Here is a 13,690-nt window from a genome sequence, read left to right on the forward strand (position 1 = left end):
TATTAAGCAAATACTAAAACCCCAACACCTATTGCGCGAACCACAAATATTCCGAATGCATTAAATCACGAAATTTTAAATGTTGAACTGTCATACTCGGCCAACCCCACCACCCGTTACATACTACCTACCCAAACAAAATAAATAAAGCACATACATACATTAACCAAACCCTACTTTTAACCCTAAAGTAGAGCACAAACACCCTACTTCTAACCCTACACTAAACCCCACTTACACAACTATCTATGCACTATCCTTAACCCCTCCCTAACCCTAAGGTCCGTAACTACCGCACACTTCCCCTACATAGATATACATAAACAAAATAAATAATCCACATACATACATTTAATAAAACTCTACTTCTAACCCTACACTTCATCTAACATACATAACCTATCTATGTACTTATCTTAACCCGCACCCTAACCCAAAAGTCTGTAAGTATCCAACACTTACCTTATACAGCTATACCACAGATGGGCCAACCGTGGTAATTCGACATTTCCAAAATCGCAGTGTTGTACTTTCGCTATAAGTCCATTTTGCGCAATACGTGTCGATGTTTACGTATTCACGTTAACGGGCTTTCACTCAGCTAATATAGACCCATATATATATCTGTACACACATATATATATATATATATATATATATATATATATATATATATATAGTTACACTTCAGAATCTCGAATTACTGAAATCTCAAATTTCAGTAATTCGGGACCATGAAGCCTAAATCCAGAATGCCAAAAGTGCATAAGAGAGAATATGAATATCTTGAATCTGTGCTTATGCATTTCCGGTGCATTGCATCTATTGTTATGGTGCCTTAAATTGCAGGTGAGTGAGTGTTTGTGCGTGTTTTTGTCCATTTTATGTGTGGGTAAGGGTAGGGAGGTGTAAGTGTGAGTGTGAGTGTTGGATTTGTTGGTGTTTGTTTATGTGTGATGTGTATTTGTGTGTGAGCGAGTGGAGAATGGCGTGGTGTGAGTTTTTTTTTTTTTTTTTTTTTTATGTTGCGTGCGACCTCGGAGTTGGTATATATAAATAGGGGGGGTGTGATGGGGAGTGCAGGGGGCTTGCCCCACCATCTTATCTGTAGTGTAGGGTTGTGTGGTTTGTGTTCTGTGGGTGGAATGGTGTGTGTGTGTTATGTGGTGTATGGTGTATGTATGTTTTTGATTGTGTAATTCGGGATTGTGTGTTTCGGTTATGTGAATGGTTCGACTTTATAGTCTCGGGTTACTGAAGATTATGAAGTGAAACTGTGTGTGTGTGTGTGTGTGTGTGTGTGTGTGTGTGTGTGTGTGTGTGTGTGTGTGTATATATATATATATATATATATATATATATAGATATATATATATATATATATATATATATATATATATGGGTCTACTATGGCTGATTGAAAACTCACTTGATTGAAAATGAAATTACTAGGACCACTTCACTGAAAGCTCACTTCACTGAAAACTCATTTCTTTGAAACTCATTTCATTGAAAGTCATAAATGGACTTTTCCCCACTGTAGTGCGACCCTGGAATTAGTATATAAAGTAAGGGGGGGCACCACACCCCACATTGGAGGGTGTGTGGGGTGCAGCCCCCAACATATTATAAATATTTTAAACTATACACAGTGATACTTACAAGTGCAATAAATAACTGTTTCCAAAAGAGAATATATAACCAAGATATGAGGGGGGCTTCACCCCCCCACACCTCCCAATATATATGTATGTGTGTATATATATATATATATATATATATATATATATATATATATATATATATATATATATATATGAATATATATATATATATATATATATATATATATATATATGTATACGTGTGTATATATATATTGCTCACTAAAGCAATTATATAAGTCAGCACTAAAAATTAAAAGCACTACACCCTCACTCCCCACTGGCCCTTGTTTTCAATTATTAAGGAATTCCCAATATTACTCTAGCATGTCCAAAGGTCAGTTGTCAATCTCCTCTCCGGTCCAGCTGGTGAATCTGGGAATCTTGAGGCAATGTTATAACTGCCTCATGTACACAGACAACCCTCTCCTCCTCCCACATAACACAAATACTTGCGAGAGATGCAGCTATTTAGCCAAACTGGAGGCTGAGCTCTCTCAACTCAGGACTGGCAAGACCAGACAGGAGGAGAAGGCAACTACACACACCACAAAACCAGCCTCACATAATGCTACCACCACTGAATCAAACACATAAACACACAAAGACATACTCGGAGGCTCTGAGTAAAATTTACCTAAACAGCAGAGGCCTCCAAAGCAGACACCCAAACAACTGCTACCTCAAGACACCCCACAAGCAACACATAAACCACAAAAGCAGTGTGCAAAGCAGTCACAGCCCTTAAAGCCAAATACAACACCAAACATACTTGTCATAGGTGACTCCATAGTCAGACACACTGACGTCCCACTCACCAGGCTGAACAAGGAAAGGGTCACAGTAAGCTGCCTATCGGGCGCTAGAATCCGCCACATAACACAAGCACTCGGGTCACTCCACGGCAAGTACAAATATGACACAGTCATTGTCCATGCTGGTGTGAACGACCTGAGACGTACCTCCCTGGATTACATGAAAAGAGACATAGAGGAGCTCTCTGATTATGTAGCCCAGGCAGGTATGACCCTAACCCTGAGCAGTATCCTTCCTTCACCAAGAATGATGCCACAATATAGAGACAAGATGATCAGCTTTAACAATTGGCTTAATGTCTGGTGTCATTCAAAGTGGGTCCAGTGTCTGTCTGCCTGGGATGACATGCTTGACAAGCCACGCTGCTTCGCAAGGGATGGCTTGCACCTGTCACCCCTGGGATTCCGGATATTGGCAAAGGCTCTTGCCACCCCTATAGTGCCTTTTTTAGGCAAGGCTCAAATTCTAAACCTACTACCCCAGAAAACAAAAATGGGAAGAAACTGAGGTTAATGCTGCTCAATGCCAGAAGTCTAAATCTCAAAATGCACGCACTCAAGGCCCTTCTCAGTATGGAGAACATCGATGTCTGTGCTGTAAGTGAAACCTGGTTCAAGGCTCCTGAGAGCACCCCGGCACTATTAGGTTTTACCTCATATCATGCATTCCGGCCCCAAAACCCAGACCACACCACAAAAGGAGGGGGTGTATCCATATTCATAAAGGATACCCACACCTCCAGGTTGGTGGCAACGCTAAGCCGGAAACCATCCAGGTGCAACTAACCATAGGCAAAACTGCTCTACAAATTGTAGCATGCTACAGGCCACCCTCTCAAACTCAGGAACACCACACAGCCTTCCTGAAGACACTGGAGGGTATAAATGTATCTCCAAACACCATCATATTGGGTGACTTCAACTACCCGAATATAGACTGGGAACATTACTCAAGCCCTAACTTTCTAGCCCAACGGTTCCTGGAGTTCATAAATTCAAATGCCATGGAACAGCTAGTCACTGTTCCCACGAGAGGAGAAAATATGCCAGATCTCATTATCACAAACATGGGGACAAAATGCTCCACATCGGAAGTATATCCCTCATTGGTGAGATCTGATCATAAACTAATCTCACTGGAAATCCACATCCTGCCCCCACCCCAAACAAAAAAGACCACAGTGAAGAACTTCTCTAAAGCAAACTTCACACTACTCAAGACTGGTGTGGTATCCTTCAAGGCCCCTGAGACAGTGGAAACCACAACCCAAGCTGCGGAAGCCCTTACAAATGCCTTCTATGAACACCTCCAGGACTGCATGGATAAGGCAATCCCAAATAAAACCAAGACTCTTTCCACAAAGGGCAAACGTCCAGTCTGGTGGACCCCAGCCATTAACAAACTTTACAATAAGAGGAGAAAGCTATTACATGATAGAACAAAATCCATAAAAGGGAGTCACCCCTGATCATTATTAGTAATAAAATACGAGCACTCATAAAATCAACTAAGGCCAATTTTGAGAGAAAAATTGCCATGGATTCAAAGTACAATCATAAGGCCTTTTTCAGCTATGTTAGGAACCTGGGTGGAAACTCCCAGATATGCTCAGAATTAGTCCAAAATGATACAAAAATCACTGAACCCACAGACATTGCCAACATACTGGCAGACAGGTTCAGTGCAAACTTCACCCCTCTCCCCTAAAGGAGAGATAACTATCCCAGCGGAGTGTAGCCTCCCAGACATCTCAAATGCGCAGGTGAAAGCTGCTCTCTCTAAAGCTAAAAACACAGCATCAATGGGACCGGATGGTGTCCCCGGCTGTGTGCTACATGAGCTAAATGAGGAATTATACCTGCACATAAGGCAGCTGTTTAATCTCAGCCTTACCACAGGATACGTGCCCAAGGAGTGGCGTACGGCAACTGTGGTCCCACTCCACAAAGGTGGTGCTTCTACGGAACTTGATAATTACCGCCCCATAAGCTTAACAAGTCTAGTCTGCAAAGCTATGGAGAGGATCATAATGGAGCTCATAAACAAAGATATAGCGGACTTTCAGACGTTGGACCCGACCCAGTTTGGCTTCATCAAGGGAAGATCATGCCTTTTGAACTTGGTTGACTTCTTCAAAACAGTCACCAAGGCCATTGATGAGGGAAAGGCAGTCCATACAGCCTACCTTGACCTTGCAAAGGCTTTCGACACAATACCCCACTCGGGTATTGTAGAAAAACTTACCAGCTTAAATGTAAACCCATATGTCACAAGATGGGTTGCAAACTGGCTTAAGGACAGAACCCACAGGGTTAGAGTTGCTGGCGCTATGTCAGACTCCAAGCCGGTCACAAGTGGTGTCCCACGGGGCTCGGTCCTTGGCCCCCTATTGTTCGGCATCTACTTCTCAGAAGTACAAGCCAACATGGGAGGTCTTTGGCTGACAAAGTTTGCAAGACGACTGCAAACTGGGCGCCATAGTGGAAAGTGCATCGGATACGGATATCCTTCAGAAGGGACTCACGGAAACAGATAACTGGTGCCAGAGCCATGGCCTGAAGTTAAACGCCAAAAAATGTATAGTCATACCCTTCGGGAAAAACAAGGTAACCCCAAGCTACCATATACGTGGCAATCCACTAAGCACAGAAGAGGTTATCAGGGACCTGGGGACCCAGGTTGACAGTGGCCTTTCTTTTGACACTCACGTTGCTAAAGTGGTTAGAAAGACCTTCTACATTGCCCACCTGATCATGAAGGGATTCACATCCAGATCTAGTGAGGTCATTGTTCCCCTGTACTCTTCACTTATCAGACCAATGATCGAGTACAATGCCCCATTCGGGATGTATCTCGCCCGACATCTGCAGCAATTGGAGAGACCCCAAATGTTTCTCACCAAAAGGATAAAGGGACTCCAAAATCTGTCATATGCTGCCAGATTGAAGAAACTCCAGCACTATTCAGTCGCATACCGTCTGCTCAGAGGTGACATGTGCCTGACATACAAGGCCATGTCCAACCCGGAATTAATGGGCATGCTCCACCTCAAAAAATCCAAATCCACCAAAACCACTAGAGCAAGCGACTTAAACCTTAGCACGGATATAAATAGGACGTGCTGGAGGATAGATTTATCACTCAGAAACTCCCTATGCTGTGGAATAGAGTCCCGGTCCATGTGAGGCAGAGCACCTCGCTGGCTCTGTTCAAGAGAAATCTTGACCTGTGGATGGGAGATCGTAGGTTTACCCTTGGGAATCATCTCTGTGTCACTGCTGGACAGAGGCACAACAAACTAATGGGTACAGTATTTTTTCATATAAGGGGTGGCGTAAGCCACAAAAATTCGAGCTAGGCTTATAAATGCCTTGGGGCAGATAGCCTAGTATAAACCTATGAACCTACGAACCTATACATATATATACATATATAGTTATATATATATATATATATATATATATATATATATATATATATATATGTATATATATATATATATATATATATATATATATATAGGTCTACTTCAGAATGTTGACCATTCAGAATGCCGACTTTCATATGGCTGAGACCATATGATCGACATTCTGAAGGACCGGCATCCTGAAATAGCACCATTAAACTACCTGTAAATACAGTAAAACTGTGCTATGCAGGGGGGAAAGCCCCTCTGCACCCCCCACTCCCCCTGCTACTTAGGTATTCTCACTCCAAGATCGCACTACTGTGCAGGAAAGGGAATCTCCCAGTCCCGCACTGTAGTGGGATCTCCGCTATCATTTGTCAGCCTTTCAAACATTCGCTCATATGGTGTCGGCCATATGAGTGTCGAACATTTGATAGTTTGATCAAATGAAGGGCTCCCATATATATATATATATACATATATATATATATATATATATATATATATATATATATATATATATATATATATATATATATATATATATATATATATATATATATATAAAACATATGCCCATAATATGTACTGGAGTCATACCTCAGCACCAATAGTCACAACCTCTTAGTGCAAGGGGATGTTATCTATGTTTTGCAGGTATAAATGTAAAATGTTGCTACTGTAACAGGGGTTGTGCTAACAGACATGTTGTGTGGAAAGTCACTTTTGATACTGACATGTACACCATCAGTTACTGACAGACATCATAAGATCATCAAATTAAAGTACCACACATATCACAGTAATGATCCTGTGGAATACAGCAGAGATATGACCAATAAACATGGACAGTCTGACACAATCTGGTCAGTGCAGAGGTATACACAGAACTCCTTAGTGCAAGACGTGTGGACAGCCATGTAAATGGGGATATCAGAAAATTACTGGAATAGATAAGCTCACACAGATGATGCATTCAAACACACCTGTCTGTCCTAACACATATTAACCGGAGGAGCAAAGGTCCCAAGCCCACATACTTCACACTAGTTAGTGACATACATCTTTACAGCATCCCTCTGCTTTGTCAGAAATACACAACAGTTATGGTAGCCAGGCAACAGTACATCTGACAAATATCCTGACATAATATCATGCTAGGTAAATACACTGATCCGCTAGGCATGTCACAAAGCACTGTGCAAACTACAGGTAGACTGCCACAACATTGACACAAGTTTCCTATGGGGGAATACACAAATACACATGTACTTGCAAATATACCAGGCACTACAGGCATGTAACAGCATGGAGTAACAGACACTAGTGTGAAAGTGCATACCTACAACCAATCTGAACACAGTCACAGTCACATTATGGTAAGCCTAAGTAATATTACAGTATATGGATTGCGTGAACAAAACCACCCTCATATGAGTCACTCACACAGTAACCCTACATATACTGGGCCAATACACAGTGTAGTCTGATGCCTAGCTCTGGTATGGGACATGTGTCAGTCTGGCCCTTCAAACATGTACACTGATAGGGTACCATAAACTGGAGCAGCATGCAACATCAGATAGAACAGGACCAAGAACAATGACATCTACCACAGTCTGTACACAGGCCAAGTAACATGTTCACATTTTCCTGCTTTACTAGTTTAGTCCAGTTTCAGAGTTGCTGATTCCTGGGCTTTGGTTGTAGTTCCTGTGTACTGTTTCCTTGCCTTATTTGGGGGAGAGGAAGTTACCTTGCTTACCAGTGGGAGTGGGAAGCATTGAGCTGCCTTTTGTCCAGTTTTGTGAGGTTTCAGCCAGTAACTAGTAGTTTATTGGTCGTTTTGGGCCAGTTTCTAGCTTTTTCCAGCCCCTGGTATAAAAGCGATGGCAGCGTTAAGCGTGATTTAGCACTGAGCTGCCACTGTTGCACACTAGGCAGCGCCCGGTTAGGCAGGTTTAAACTATTCGGCTACCTAAAGTCCACTCTTCAAATTTTCCTTAAAACTACCTTCCTCGAACTATACTACTGATCTAATCAGCGTATCCTATAACTAAAAGATCATCTCCACTTGACTCCAAGTAGACTATTCTCTATCTGTTAAACCTAGCACTTGCTCCTACAGTACTTATTACCTTGATACGGCATTCTTGTCATAGATAGTACCCCAAAAAGGTAACCCCCCATTTCTCGGTCACCCACGTCCCCCTGAATCTTTTTTAAAGTTTTTGTCTATCCTTCTAGCATGTCGAGGGATCAGTTGCTAGTATCCTCTCCTGCTCAGCTGGTGAACCTGGGAATACTGAGGCAATGTCACAATTGCCTCATGTACACAGACAACCCTCTCCTCCTCCCACAAAACACAAATACATGCGAGAGATGCAACTATACGGCCAAACTGGAGGCTGAGCTCTCTCAACATAGGACTGGCAAGACCAGTCAGGAGGAGAAGGTTACCACACACACCATAGACCCAGTCTCACATAGCACCTTTACAACCTCAAATCATACACATAAACACACAAAGACATACTCGGAGGCTCTGATCAAAAATCTACCAAAACAGCAGAGGCCACCAAAGCAGACACCCAAACAACCACCACCTCAGAACACAACACCTGCAACACATAGACCTCACAGTCAGAGTGTCAAACAGTCACAGCCCTTAAGGCCAAACACAATGCCAGACACGATAGTCATTGGTGACTCCATAGTCATACACACTGACGTCCCGCTCACCAGACTGAGTAAGGAGAAGGTCACAGTAAGCTGCCTGTCGGGCGCTAGAATCCGCCACATAACGCAAGCACTCAGGTCTCTCAACAGCAAGTACAAATATGACTCAGTCATTGTCCACGCTGGTGTAAACGACCTGAGACGTACCTCCTTGGACTATATGAAAAGAGACATTGAGGAGCTCTCTCATTATGTAGCCCAGGCAGGTATGACCCTGACCTTGAGCAGTATCCTACCTTCACCAAGAGTGATGCCACAATACAGAGATAAGATGATCAGCTTTAACAATTGGCTTAAACACTGGTGTCATTCAAAGGGGATCCAGTATCTGTCTGCCTGGGATGACATGCTGGACAAGCCACGCTGCTTCTCAAGGGACGGCTTGCACCTGTCACCCCTGGGATTCCGGATATTGGCAAAGGCTCTTGCCACCCCATAGTGCCTTTTTAGGCAAGGCTCAAATTCTAAACCTACCACCCTAGAACACAAAAGGAAAAAACTAAGGGTAATGCTGCTCAATGCCAGAAGTCTAAATCTCAAAATGCACTCGAGGCCCTTCTCAGTATGGAGAACATCGATGTCTGTGCTGTGACAGAAACCTGGTTCAAGGCTCCTGAGAGCACCCCAGCGCTATCAGGTTTTACCTCATATCATGCGTTCCGGCCCCAAAATCCAGACAATACCAAGAAAGGGGGGGGTATCCATATTCATCAAGGACACCCACACCTCAAGACTGGTGGCAAAGCACGATGCATCGGAGACCATCCAGGTGCAATTAACCATAGGCAAGACTGCTCTGCAAATTGTAGCATGTTACAGGCCACCCTCACAAACCCAGGAACCTCACATGGCCTTCCTGAAAACACTAGAGGGGATAAATGTATCACCAAACACCATCATACTAGGTGACTTCAATTACCCTAATATAGACTGGGAACACTACTCAAGCCCAAACACCCTAGCCCAAAAGTTCCTGGAATTCATAAACTCAAATGCCATGGAACAACTAGTCACCATCCCACAAGAGGAGATAACATACTTGATCTCATCATCACGAACATGGGAGCACAATGTTCAACACCGGAAGTATACCCCTCACTGGTGAGATCAGATCACAAACTAATCTCGCTGGAGGTCCTCATCCCACCCCACCTGAAATAAAAAAGACCACAGTAAAGAACTTCTCAAAAGCCGACTTCACACTTCTAAAGACTAGTGTGGTCTCCTTTAAGGCCCCGAGCGGAAAACAGTACTCAAGCCGCTGAATCACTTACAAACACCTTCTACCAGCACCTGCAGGACTGCATGGATAAGGCAATCCCAAACAAAACAAAGACTCTTAGTACCAAAGGCAAGCGTCCAGTCTGGTGGACCCCAGCCATAAACAAACTCTACAATAAAAGGAGGAAGCTACTACAAGATAGAGCAAAATCCTTAAAAGGTAAGACACCCTTGATCACTATAAGTAAAAAACTAAGAGCTCTCATAAAATCATCCAAAGCAAATTTCGAGAGAAAAATAGCTAAAGACTCAAAAGACAATCATAAGGCCTTCTTTAGCTATGTTAGAAACCTAGGAGGAAACTCCCAGATATGCTCAAAACTAGTTCAAAATTATGTGAAGATTACTGATCCTACAGACATTGCCAACATACTGGCTGACAGGTTCAGTGCAAACTTCTCCCCTCCCCCAAAGGGAGAGATACCTATACCAAGCGATTGCAGCCCCAAACATCTCCAGCGACCAGGTGGGAACTGCTCTCCCCAAAGCAAAAAACACAGCATCCATGGGATCTGATGGTGTCCCCGGCTGTGTGCTCCACGAACTCAATGAGGAATTAAACCCACAGCTAGGACAGCTGTTTAATCAAAGTCTTACCTCTGGATACGTGCCCAGGGGTGGCGCACTGCAACTGTGGTCCCACTTCACAAAGGCGGTGCCTCCACCGACCCTGGAAATTACCGCCCATTAGCTTGACAAGCCTTATCTGCAAAGCCATGGAGAGGATCATAATGGACCGCATAAATAAAGACATAGGGAATTTGCAGACTTTGGATCCAACCCAGTTTGGCTTTGTCAAAGGCAGATCATGCCTTTTAAACTTGGTTGACTTCTTCAAAACAGTCACCAAAGCCATTGGCGAGGGAAAGGCAGTCCATACAGCCTACCTCGATCTGGCTAAGGCCTTGATACAATACCCCACTCGGGTATCATTGAAAAACTCATCAGCTTAAATGTTAACCCATACATCACAAGATGGGTTGCAAACTGGCTGAGTGACAGAACCCACAGGGTCAGAGTTGCTGGCGCCATGTCAGACTCAAAGCCTGTCACAAGTGGTGTCCCACAGGGCTCAGTCCTGGGCCCACTCTTGTTTGGCATCTACTTTTCCGAAGTACAAGCAAACACAGGAGGGTTATGGCTGACAAAGTTTGCAGATGACTGCAAACTGGGCCATAGTAGAAAACACATCTGACACAGATATCCTTCAGAAGGGTCTCACAGAAATGGATAACTGGTCCCAGAGCCACGGCCTGAAGTTAAATGCCAAAAAATGCATAGTCATACCCTTTGGGAAAAACAAGGTTACCCCTAGCTACCAAATAGGTGGCAATCCACTGAGCACAGAAGAAGTTATCAGGGACCTGGTGACCCAGGTTGATAGTAGTCTGTCATTCGACACCCATGTAGCTAAAGTAGTTAGGAAGACCTTCTACATTGCCCACCTTATCATGAAGGGATTCTCATCTAGATCAAGGGAGGTCACAGTCTCCCTTTACTCATCACTCATCAGACCAATGATTGAGTACAATGCCCCATTCGGGATGTATCTGACTCGACACTTGCAGCAGCTGGAGAGGCCACAAAAGTTCCTCACCAAAAGGATAAAGGGTCTCAAAAATCTGTCCTATGCTGCCCGACTGAAAGAACTCCAGCTCTATTCAGTCGCTTACCTCTTGCTCAGAGGTGACCTTTGCCTAACATACAAGGCCATGTCAAACCCAGATTTGATGAATATGCTTCACCTCAAAAAATCTAGATCCATCAGAGCCACAAGGGCGGGAGACTTAAACCTCGACACGGCTATTAATAGGACGTGCTGGAGGGATAGATTCATCACCCAAAGACTCCCTATGCTGTGGAACAAAATCCCGGTACATGTGAGGCAGAGCACCTCGCTGGCCTTGTTCAAGAGAAATCTTGACCAATGGATGGGAGATCGCAGATATACCCCAGGGATTACCTCAGTGTCACTGCTCGACAGAGGCACAGCAAAATAATGGGTATAGTTCCCCATACTAAAGGGGTGGCGTAAGCCACAAAACGATGGGCTAGGCTTGTAAATGCCCTCGGGCAGATAGCCTAGTATGAACCTAATACACACTCTGTCAACAATCACCATACGTATATAGACCTCACTACTGTACTCACTACAACAGAATGTCCAGGTTTTGTCCTCAAATGTAAGGCCTACTATACATAACATATCTAGCAGTCTGATATCTCACTCACTTGTTATTAGGCATCATGTCAGTAAATAATGATGTACTGTACATATGCACCTCTTCCTGCATGACATATGGACAAAGGGCAACAGACTTGGGGGAAAGAGGTACAAACACAGGGCCAATATTGACATATTGCTGTGATAAACTGAGAACTTTCCTGGTGTAACAGGGTTTGTTGTGACATAGCTCTTCTGAGGGATATGAAGTCAGTAACTCACATGGATGTCACCATGTACTGACTGCATATCTAAAGATAGGAAATGTGTGAGTAACAAAACACATGTAAGACTCCAAACTCTGGACAGCCTGCAGATAGCTTCCTCAACCACATAACACTGTTATGCCAGAATTTAAATCATGTAGAACAGCCATATCCACAGAAAACCCTGTTAAACCAACATTACTTCAAATGTAGAACAGCAATACTTACATTCTGTCCCCATGTCTGGAACATCTCCCTCTTGTTTGTTGGCCTGTCTCCACAGTGTATGTTGTAAGAGGTATTTCCAACTACCCTCTGTGATGTTGTTTGTCAAACACCCACATGAAGTCATGTCCACAGTGAAGGAAAAGGGACAACACTTGCATGAAGTGCTTAGTTATAGGAGTGTGTTTCCATGCAATTGGCTACAGGAATGATACCACAGCTGTTCCACATGCAGTTAACAAGTGGTGGACTGCAATTCATGCACACGCCATCAGCTGATCATGAGCATTCCTTACAAAACTCAAGCTGCTGCCTATGCAAAACAGATATACTTTTCCACATCCACCAGAGAGGTAGAGAGAGAGACAGAAACAAAGTAAGAAAGGAAGGGTGTAAGAGATTAAGAGCCAAGCATGTTTGTGTATGATCCGTGGGTGGAGAGTGGTATCTGGGTATTATAACAGTTGCCTATATTGTTCACTAATCCATACTGTCACATAGTAAATGCACATGGCTGTACACATTTATGGCTGAGGATTGTCTACAACAATCTCAACATTGTTTGAAAACTGCTGACCTTGTAATGTGAACAATGGGACATATAGATCCTCTATATAATGATGCAGAAAAACACACACTGCAATGGATCCTGTCAGTACACAAACACCTCAACACCCACACAGGATACTGATGATACACAAACAAACACACTCTTACCAGTACTGAGTTTCAAACCCCTACCTGACTAGGTATTGCTATTACAGTGTTATGCAGTTATTGCATGCGTCACAGAACTTACATGTTGGAGAGCTGTCCAAAGCTATCTTTGAAGGTGAGTGACATCAGCGACAGTGCTAAAAGGGGGATAAGGGAAGTGTAGTATGTGTGAATGTCCACAAAAGGAGGTGTCAATGGAGAGACACACACACTCTCTCAGGGAAAGACACACAGTATCACAGTTGGCAGGTTCAGGATTAGAACTCCTACCTTGCTATACTATGGTATTACACAGTTTATTATAAGCACCACAGAGATTATATGGCTGATATATAAGTAGGGCAATGGGAGGTGTAGTGATTGTGAATGGCTTCAAAATCATTAATCTCCACACACACAAACACACACA

The sequence above is a fragment of the Protopterus annectens genome, chromosome 2.part0 (assembly GCF_019279795.1).
Source record: "Protopterus annectens isolate FY-2018-M chromosome 2.part0, PAN1.0, whole genome shotgun sequence".
Lineage (NCBI taxonomy): Eukaryota > Metazoa > Chordata > Ceratodontiformes > Protopteridae > Protopterus > Protopterus annectens.